Here is a 10,858-nt window from a genome sequence, read left to right as displayed (position 1 = left end):
CACAGTATACAAGAAACCCACAGACCAACATACATATCTGCACATAACCAGCAATCACCCTAAACACACCAAAAAAAGCTGTGATATACAGCCAAGTCCTCAGATACCACCGCATTTGCACCGAAGTGAACACCCGGGATTGCCATCTCACCAATCTTAAAAAGGCTTTCTTTACATCCCATCCAGGAAGAGCACACACCAACTGCTGAAACTTCCTTAGCCTGACAAAGGCTTTTTGAACCCGAAAGCTTGCTTAATAACTATTCGGGTTGGTCTAATAAAAGATATCAAATTCACCCAAGGAACCTTGTCTGCCTATGCCCTTAGACCAACACGGCTACAACCTACACCCCTTCACCCAACAAGGACACTCCTCCAGAGAGATAGACTGCACGTTTGAAAGAGCCACCTGGATACCATGTGAAGAACTGCTGCAGTACAGAAGAAACCCCCCACAAATCGCACACCGCTGGTAGACCCTATTCTTAAAAAGATCTTCCCAGAGCCACCCATCCTAGCCTTCAAACAAGCACCGAACCTTGCCAACCTCCTCACCAGAAGCAAACTTCCTCAAGCCCAGAACACACCAGAAGGATCCAGACTGTGCCATGACAAGAAATGCAAAACCTGCCCCCACATCTCCACCACCCCCACTATTACTACACCCCACAACAGAGCCATCAGCATCCCAGGATCTTACAGCTGCACCTCCAGGAATGTAATGTCTCATCCAAAGCACCAAATGCCCCGATGGAAAATACGTAGGAGAGACCAAACAACAACTGCGCACCAGAATGAACGCACACCGGGAATCCATCAAAGACAGAAATACCCAATTACCGGTGGGGGCATACTTCTCACAAGAAAACCACTCTCTCTCTCCCCAATCTCTCAGTCCTGATCCTCAAAGGAAATTTACACAACACTTCCCAGAGACGAGCCTATGAGCTCCATTTCATCAACCTCCTGGATACTAAAAAAAAAAAAATCATGGACTAAACATAGACATTGGATTTTTGACACATTATAATCTGCCTGGCAACTGACTGCCCAGCCCAGCCCAGCCCCTGGCTTGTTTACTTTTCATTTCATCCAGGAAGAGCACACACCAGCTGCAGAAACTTCCTTAGCCTGATGAAGGGTTTTTGAACCCAAAAGCTTGCTTAATAACTATTCTCCAACTATTTGGGTTGGTCTAATACAAGATATCAGATTCACCCAAGGAACCTTGTCTGCCTATCCCCTAGAATCAGAAATTTAAAAATTCTCTATCAAGCCTCATAAAGACTTCCAGGGAGAGGAGAACCCTGTTTTACTGTACAGAAAATAGTGGATTTAGAGGCATAACAAACTCTTTGAGCTCCCATAGTTGGTGCTGGAGGAGGGGGAATGGTGCTGACCACAGCAGAGCAAGGGTGGATGGGGAGAGTGCAGGGAGAGGAAGAAATCTCTTACCTACCCACACTTTCCTGACTTCAGCACAGCTACAACTAGTGCTGCTTGTCTCTTAGCAGCATGAGCTGGGGGGCTGAGCTGAAAGACAGGCAGAGGCATGAGCTCCCCAGGAGGATGCTCCTGGTACCCCATGCACCCCACCCTATGCCCTGGAGAAATGTTGCTCATCCCACAGCAAACCTCTGGGCCAAGGAGGGGAGGCTGATGCCTGTCTCAACCTGTCCTTGTTACACTATGTGGGGAGATGAGAGAATTATGGAGAAAAGCAAAAAAAAAACACCCCCAAAAAAACACCACAAAAAACATGCATTGAATTGCTAGTCCAAAATCCTTCATAAGGAGCGATGCAGAGATAGGCTGGTCACACTGTGTAGATGTACCCTAATGAAGGAAGAAGGGAGAGGGAAGCATCTCTAATGCCATATATCCTAGCTTGCTGGATCATACCTGTAATTCTCTATCATGCTCTCATACAGCCCCAAGATAACTGCCCTGCCCTCCACCCATGACAAGAAATTGCCAATATTCACTGTTTAAGCAAAGACGAAAAAATAAGAAAAGTAGAGAGTTGAAAAACCTGTGGGACGCATCTGGCATTGTACCCTCTCCCTATGGCAATGATGGCTCAGGTCCTCCAGAAGCCAATAATGTGCTGCCTGTGCTGACTGCTCTGCCTGAGCTGTGCCTGCAGAAAACCAGCGGTGGTAGCTTCTATGTAGCTGGGGCCCTGGACCTATGTCCTATTAGCCCATTCATCACTTTGTCTTTGTTGGTAGTCATGGGCATGGCCCTTCATTCTCAGAGCCCTGTGCCCAGCCATCTTTGGGCTACCTCACTCTCTCTCTAGCCCTGGTTTGGCAACAGCCCCGGTTTTAATTCAACCTCCAATGGGAAAAAGCGCCTTGCATGACCTCCAGGGGCACCTAGGTGTCCTCTGCAGTGCAGTGCAGTGCTGCAGGCCAGGGCAGTGCTAGGGTCAGGAGCATCTTGTGCCAGGCCAGAGGGACTCACAGGGTACAGCAGGATTATTGCTGAAATCAGCCTCTGCTGGGGGTGGGGGGAGAAGCTGGGACACCTGGAAGTACATGTGGCTCAGAGAGGCTGAGAAAATCTGGCCACACAGGGAATGGTTTGAAGTAGCTGAAAACGGAGTGCTTCCTACCTTGTATTTCTGGGCAGCCTCCTCAATGAGCAGCACTGAGTGAGCTCTGTGCTTTGGGGATCTCCAACAAACCACACACACGGTCGCCCCATCCTCCTCACAGAACAAGTTAAGCTCCTTCTTGTGTTTCATGCACAGATCCTCAACTCCAGGAACTAACTCCAATTGTTTAATGCCTTCTACAAGATTTGCCAGCTGCCAGTTTGGGCAGAGATTCCCTTTCTGAAACTCGGCTCTGCAGACAGGACACTCCAAAGGTCCGTGTTCTTCCCAGATCTCACAGTAATCACTGATACAAGCTCGGCAGAAGTTGTGCCCACAGTCTAGTGTTACTGGATCGGTCAGGTGCTCCAGGCAGATGGGACACTTGATTTCCTCTTGGATGTCCTGCCCTGGTCTTGGTGAGGCCATGGCTGCTGGTGTCCTTAGGGCACTTCTGGTCGCTCCTGTCTATTCTGCATATGGAAAGAAAAAACATGAAAATATGTAAAGTTTAGTGCAAGTCATATGGGGAAGGAGATGGAAAGGCAGGGAGAAAACAGGGTATGAAGGGAGGACAGCCTGGGTGGGGAATACTGGGAGCGGAGTGGAGCTGCGGCAAAATTTGGGGTGGCTGCAGCCCGCTTCCAGCGCTGCCAGCACCACTCCGAGCACAGCCCCCACCAAGAAGAGCCCTGTGCAGCCCGGCTGCAGCTTGCCCCACCTAGATCTGAAGGCACCCTGCCTTCCCCGGGGTGCAGACGCTGCCACCTCCTGCGCACCAGCGATCACCCCACCCCACCCTGCCCCAGCTGGGCAGTGCCTGACCCTGTCCCTGCTCCCTCCCTCACCACCGGGGGTGTTGACCTGTCCCCCTATGCCCGTTCCCTCCCCACTCCCCTTCTGCCACAACAGACTGACCAGCTGGAGGCAGCTGTATCATATATTGGATTGGTATCAGTGAATGTGCCTACTTGAATATCAGATATTGGTATCAGCCCCCAAAATCTCCATCGGTGCACCCCTAACTGTTACCTCTTGTCTGAAACTAGGTGATAGAAGCTCAGTTGGAGCCTATCATCAGAAACACAGGGGGTGCGCCTGTACAAGATGCTAACTGTACAGTAGCTTAATAACACTGTGCAGTAGCATGTCAAAGCATAGACAGTGCTAATATGCTACTGCGCAGTATTATCAGCCTACTGTGCATTAGCGTCAGTAAAAAGGCATTTGCTGGGGTTATTATGCAGTAACTCTGGTTACTGTGAATTTAGTTAGTACTTGATTATACAAATATTAAATTAAGTGTGCAGTAACCACTGTGCATTAATGAACGTGTAGACATGCCCAGTCTCTCTCATCAGGCTGCAGACTGCTCTGTCTGGTCCCACCCATGACTCAAGCTGCCTGCGGTGCAGTGGTGAGAGGTGGTTTATAGCTTTGGCCAATGCTGACAGCACAAGAGCGTGAACCCGTTTTCCAGTAATATTACTGCTTCGTATTTGTTCTTTGTGACAGGGGGCCTCCTCGGGGCCGACCTCCACGGCCCGCCTATCTCGCCCGCCACGCCTTTGATGATAATTGATTCAATCTGATGTCAATTAACCAGGAGGCTGCCTATCTAGTGCCCCAATGCCGGGGGGTGCTCTCTGCGGCTCCTATCCTCCCCAATACCGCAGCCCAAGCCTCGCAGATGGCATCTTGGTGTTCACACAACCACCAGCCCCGCACTGGGCCCCAGAATCATCCACACAGGACCCTTCTATGATCCTCTCCCATCAGGCGGCCACTCCGCCATCATCCGGGCTACCTCGCCCCCCACAAAGCCATGTTCCCCTCTCAGGTGTGGTCCCCCCGGGACCTTCGGCCACTTGCCCTGGCCCACCTCCAGGCCAGTTGGGACCCCAGGCCCCCGGCTCTTGGGCGTCCCTTGCAGTGGGCCCCTGGCCCTTTTGACTCCCATAGTCCTGGCCCCAGCTTGGGTCAGTCGAGGGTACTCTCCCCTTCGGGCTGGGTCTTTAGCCGCTCACTCGCATCCTCAGGCCTCACCGTGCCACTACTCCCTTCTCCTAGGGGCAACCGCAGCACCACGCCCTGTACTCAATCACGCTCTCGGGGTCCACCCTCTCTGGGCCCCTCGCAACACTGGCCCTCTGGGCCTCCCAACAAACACAAGGGTAACCCACCCAGTGGTGGTGGGAGCTAGGGGTTAAGACACCCCAACCCACCTTTCACCGGGGTAGTAACTGGCCTGGCATTGCCTGGGGGCTCCCACACCACTGAGAGCCCCACCAGACCACCCACTCCCGGCAGGCTGCAGCTTCAGGTCACGCCCAGGACCAGGAGCCTCCTGACCAACCTCTTGCCGCTTCCCCCCCCTCCGGGTAGTTCTCAGCAGCCCTCCAGCCAGGCAATGTTGCTGCCTGCCTCTAGGCAGCCAAACTGCTCTGTTTAAATAGGCAGTCACTGTCTCCAAAATGGCTGCCCTAATCAGGCACCTGGAGGCTGCCAGCTCCAGGCCCTTAAAGTGGCAGACACACCCTGTGCTCTGCCACACTCTTCTTCAGGGACCACCACTGAAATTCCATGGCCAATTAACTGGCTTCTCATCTTTTGGAGAGCTGGGGTGATCTAATCTTCTCCCAGGATTACTTTGGGCCTTAGGGAGGAAAGTTCAATCATCAAATAATTTTATGTTAGAACAGAGGAGGAGAAAGTCCCTCGTCAGGGAAATTAGGGTATTATCACCAGGATTACGTTTTTTCTGTTAGTTGCAGAAAAATGTGGATTTTCTACTTTAATGGAGAAATACACAGATTTTATCGTTTAAAGGAGAAAATCATAGATTTTCCCCTTTAAAGGAGAAAAACTTAGAAAACTACAGGTTTCCCTTTGCATGCTGGCAGAGTTCCAGCCTGCAAGGGGCTGCTTGATGCTGTGGGGATTGGGAAGAGAGCAATCAGGAAGAGCTGCCATATGCATGTGTCCACGCACATTTGCATGTGACAGCCCGGCAGCTGTGGAGAGCAGCTCCAGCAGCTCCCTCCAGGTAAGCCTATAGGGGTGAGGGCAGGAAGTGGCACAGATCACATGTTAGGTGGGGGGGAAAGGCATAGGCAATGTGGGAGGGAGAGGGCATAGGTCCTGCACTGGGCAGAGGGGAAGGGGCACAGGTCCCGTGGGGGGACGGAGTATAGGCCACACATTGGGAGGGGGTAAGGGACCCAGGCAATGCATTAGGTGTGGGTGGGAGGGGGCACAGGCCATGCGCTGGGGGGCATGGTAGGCACAGGTGATACAATGGGGGGCATGTGCCCCTCCCCAAATTTCTGCACCCACAGTGAGGTGCAGGGCTGCAGACATGGCTGGGCAGGAGCTATCTCCGTGGTTAGTGGTGCCCTTAGGGTTGTTGGGGCCCTGGGCAAGAGAGTCATTTGGGGCCCCTTAGCGGTATGTACTCAGGTAAATATTAAACCACCACAGCTGTATTTTTAAATATTCTTTGGTGGAATTAGATAAATAGTCAATTGTTAAAATGCAAATAGAGCCGCTTCCTTGCAAAATATTGCCCCCTACAGTGCGGGGCCCCGGGCAGTCACCCGCGTTGCCCTCCCCTAAGACTGCTACTGCCGTGGCCCAGCAGGGGGACCTCATGCGGGAGAAAGTAACTGCACCGTGGTCACCAAGTTGAGGTGTCCCCTGCCCACCCGGCAGCAACAGGGGCACAACTGTGTGCCACCGCTGCTGCTGCCTCTGCCACTACTGCACCTCACCAAGGTGGCACGACACTCCCTTCAGCACCAGGTTCCACTCGCTGGGCCATGGAGGTGGCTCCTGCCCAGAGTTGGTCCAGCCCACATGCAGCCCTGCACCCCACTGTGGGCACACATGCCCACACTGCCATGTCACCTGTGTCCCCCCACCTTTCCCACACACCTGCTCCCTTTCTCACACATTGGGGACCTGGGGGTGGGGGGTAGGAGTGAGGGGCACCAGAGGGCTGGGGTCACAGAGTAGTGGATCAGGAATGAGGGGTGCTGGCAGGGTCAGGGGGCTCTGGGTTGGGAATGAGTGGCACTGATAGGGTCAGAGGGCTGTGGGTTGGGAGCGAGGGGCAACGGCATGGGCAGGGCTGCTCAGTACAACAAAGCAATGGTGCGGACAGCCGAAGCTGGACCCACATTTTGGTGAGTGAAGCAGGCAGGGGAAGCTCTGATTTTCCAGGATGAAAAACCCAAAATCAATTGCCAAAATGTATAGGTATTTAGAATTTATTTTATTATAATGATTGAGGCACTGGCTGGCTTCCAAATTGCTTTAAAATTGTAAATATATCAATAAAACATTGTGCTCAACTGACACATACATACATATACATATACGTAGATATATATATATATATAGGCATTTCATTTTAATTGCAGAAAAATGCAGATTTTAATCAGAGGGTTTTAATCAGAGAATTTGTGATTTTTAAACAGTGAAAACTGGGATCCCAGCTTATCACCAAGTTTTAGGAATGAGTAAGCATAGGTTTCAGCAGGGATCTCTACAGACCCAGGAGGCACCAGTTGCTGTGCCGGAGGCGTGGGGGGGGCCTCAGCGCACTCCCGGTGGACCCAGGAGTGGACTGGAAGTGCTTCCGGTCCACTTCCGGGTCTGCTGCTGAGCACACTGGGGGCCCCCCGCACTTCTGTGGGACACTCCATGCGCCCCAGCATCGCAGCACTCATGAGCCCCTGCTACCTAGAGGTATATAGAAAAAACATTTAAAGCTGTGTCTATGTCCAAATCTTTCTGAATCTCTCCGAATTGATTCGGAGGGTTCCGATTCAATTTGGAGAGATTAAAGGATCCCCTGATTCAATTTGGATTCAGAGGTTTGACCACCAAATCGGACCGAATTTCCGCCGAATCGAATCAGGGACCAAAGCTTCACATAGCCCTAGTAGATAGCGCTGCCTTTACTTCATGTTTCAAATTCAAAGTTAAAGAGAACACGTGAAATACATTGCCATTTAAGTAAACATCATCTTATTAATGGAGAAACTGGCATCTGATCCACAAACCTTGCATTTAAATCTGATGGCAGAGAAATTAGAAAAATTGGACCTCAGCTGTTTCCCTTTAAAAATTGTGTATATGATAGTAAGTGAGTTCATAGGGAAATAGGGTTGTAAGTTGCCTCATGAAGCCGTGTAGTCTAACTGTCAGCTCAAGGCAGGCTTACCCCTGTTCAGTCTCTCCAGCCACTTGTTTGTCTTCCCTGCACTTAAGAAGATCCCGTGAGAGATTCCAGAACCTCCCAAGGGAATCGGTCCCAGTACTTAACCACTGGGGCAGAAAAAATATTGCAGAAACAAAACCCAGACCTCTTCACCTCATTTATCAATTGCTCCTCTTTATGAGACTTAAATGTGGCCTTAAATTTCAAAATAACATTTCAAATATTGATTGTGTCACCAGAACTCATCCAAAATACAGGCATAAAGAGAAGAACTTGTCAACGTTGAAGTTCAGTCAGTGCAGGTACAAAATTGCTGGTATAGCTGTCAATCATTTTTTATACATCCCCAGATTTGGCCCCAGGGAAGGATGGCAGTCCTCTGCTGGAATTTCAACATTCAAGAGGAAAAAGGTGGGGATATTTCAGCCCCAGGAAAATGACAGATCCGGTCCATGGCCAGACTCCATTTCCAGGCAGCCCTGGCGGAGTGAATGTCTAGTCTGCACACTCACAGAATCATCCACACACAGAGAACTATGCAACCAGAACTATAATATGCAGAAGTGGCATTTCTGGCACTGAAAAGACCATATAGGTGGCCAAATTTAAACACTTAGAAATACAGGAAAGACTAGAATTGCACTTTCTATGCACAGTCTCTCCCACCTTCAGACCAGTGATTTGCTCACAGTAGCTGATGAAAATATGTAATAGCACTGGAGGATAAATTTATACCAAACCCAGGGATATAACCAGGGAAGCCTAGCCTTATCCTCTTGGCAGTCTGTGCTGTGGGGACCTAAGGGTGACTGCAGAGAGTCTTGGACTTTCTGAAGATCAAAAGCCCATGTTTAAATCTACTCTACAAAACAGTCTTGGTGCTGTCCCATGTTCCCCATTCACCTGTTCCTCCTTGACTGCCAGCACACTCAGCTGCTCAGCTTTTTCTACAGCTTTCACCAACTGCCTCTTCAGCCTGATGGTCCTCGGGACAAAGATCTGTCTGCAGCAAAGCCAGGAGATGTTTGTATCCTACTGGGTTTCCAGTCCAGAATCACTGGGATCTTTGAAGATTTCCAGACAAAGAGCACAAGTTGATTCTCCTTGGAGATTTCATCCTGTCACTGTCTGGCCATGTTGCGTGCTGAGGGGAAAGGGTAAGAGAGGGAACTTCCTTTTCTGGGTTTAGAAATGTTTCAACATAAAGCAGGAATTAACTATTTCCCTTTCTGAAAATGGACTGTGTTGTCTGCTGATCTGTTGCAAAATAGAAATCTCTGAGCTAAGGATGAAAAGCTATTATTCTGTTCTCAAAATACAGGGACATCAAGATTTCTGTTGATCTATGATACCTAAAATAATTGTATAGGCCAATAACCCTTTTCTTGTGAAGAAGAATCAAGAACCATGTCTAGAAGGTTCAACTCTCAGGTTACATTGAAAGAAGGACATTAGCATTAGCTTCATCAAGGTCACCATTGTACTGGGTGGTACAAGCTGCTTCCAGCCTCATCAAGAGGTGGGCCAGGGGGAAGAGGGAGCAGAGGAAATAAAGAATACTGCTAGAGTTTCTGTTGGACAGCAATATGGGCTGGTGCACTTTTATTAGTGTGGTGTACGTGAAACAGAGACAGACACATGCAGTCCATCTTGTGTGTTGTAATCAGTCCCCTTTCCAGAGCAGTCCTAATACAGTCCTCTGCTCCTCTCTAGTAGGTCTGAAGGACCAGGGGCTCTGAGCACTCCGTGTCTTCCAAGAAAGGTGAAGGAAGTAAGAGCTGAGCTGTTCACAGGCCCAAGCAATTGCTGCAGCTTCTTTTTCTACTTGAGCATAGCTTCACTTGGTGCTCACAAGACATCCTGATACAAATACAGCCATCCTTTGGTGTCCTTATGGCTGGGTTTGTAGGGGGAATGCTCCTAAACCATATGCAGATGTATCTGCTGTGACCACTGTAGGGTAACTTACTGAATACAGTACTAACACAGTAGTTCTTTGTGTTGAATGCCCCTTGTTGTGCATTTGCCAGAGCAACCTATTGCAAGGAGCTCTGTTAAGGGTTTGTTACCTGTGCTAAATTTGGCAAAAAATTTCCCGAGTGGTTGGCCAGACCCAGTGATCATTATATGGCAGGAACATCTTGGGCTTCTGGGAAGGGGTAAGGCATGAGGCAGCTTTATTTTCTCTGGGTTTGCTTGAATTCTATTTTTGCTAAGAATATGCCTAGAACATTTAGTTACTTCCGAAATTCACATTTCCCATTCAAAATGAGACCAGATTTTTGCAAGTCATGCAGAACAGCATGTAGATATTCCTCATGTTCCTGTTTATTTTTGCCAACATGTCATTCACAGCTCCAGCCCTGACCCTGACCCTGACCTGGGTTTAGGGCTAGAGACAGAGCCACCACTACTGCCTGGGCTGGTTGGGTGCTTCATGACCCCAGCAGAGATAGAGCCACAGCAGCTGCAAAAGTGAGGGGCTTGAGATTGTGCTTGAGTTTAGGTGGTGGTGGAGGCAGGTGGGACAGGCACCAGAGGGAGCAGGCAGCTGCAGGGTAAGAAATTGGTGCAAGGAACAGGTGGCAGAGTAGCAGGTATGTTGTAGGCAAGTGGCAAGGGGGGATAACAAGGTGCCTGGAGCAGGCTGCCTGTCACCCAAGCTACTGCTGTCCATTCCTCTACTTTCCTGTATTAGAGGTGGGTGGGGATGGGGAGGGATGAATTTAAGAGGGCCCACCAATAACTAGATTCTAGACATGGAAAATTAAAACAAATTTCTCATTGTCCATGCCTGGAATCTAATAATTTGTGCTGGGAGGGGGGCCAGTTTCAATTCTAATTCATCTTGGATTCAGGTAAAATTGGTAGCTCCAAGTAGCAGCAGCCCATAGTCATTGGATGCCACTTCCCCCCCTCCTAAATTACGTCCACTAGGCTGGATGAGCTGCAGTCCCTTGCAAAATGTCTTTTCTTGTGGTATCTCCTGCATTCTGTATTTATTGCTGGATACTGTCGCCAGCAGTGCCCTGGTG

The 10,858-nt window shown here is 49.8% G+C and overlaps 1 pseudogene; it reads right to left on the bottom strand.

Moving 5' to 3' along the window:
• LOC102370617 overlaps positions 1 to 8,940 on the bottom strand; it is a 15,224-nt pseudogene extending 6,284 nt beyond the window's left edge.
• Positions 8,941 to 10,858: the final 1,918 nt, after the last annotated feature.

Source organism: Alligator sinensis, unplaced genomic scaffold (genome assembly GCF_000455745.1).
Source record: "Alligator sinensis unplaced genomic scaffold, ASM45574v1 scaffold1097_1, whole genome shotgun sequence".
NCBI lineage: Eukaryota > Metazoa > Chordata > Crocodylia > Alligatoridae > Alligator > Alligator sinensis.
The sequence above is the reverse complement of the archived record's forward strand: the minus strand, read 5'-3'. Positions and strand labels throughout refer to the sequence as shown.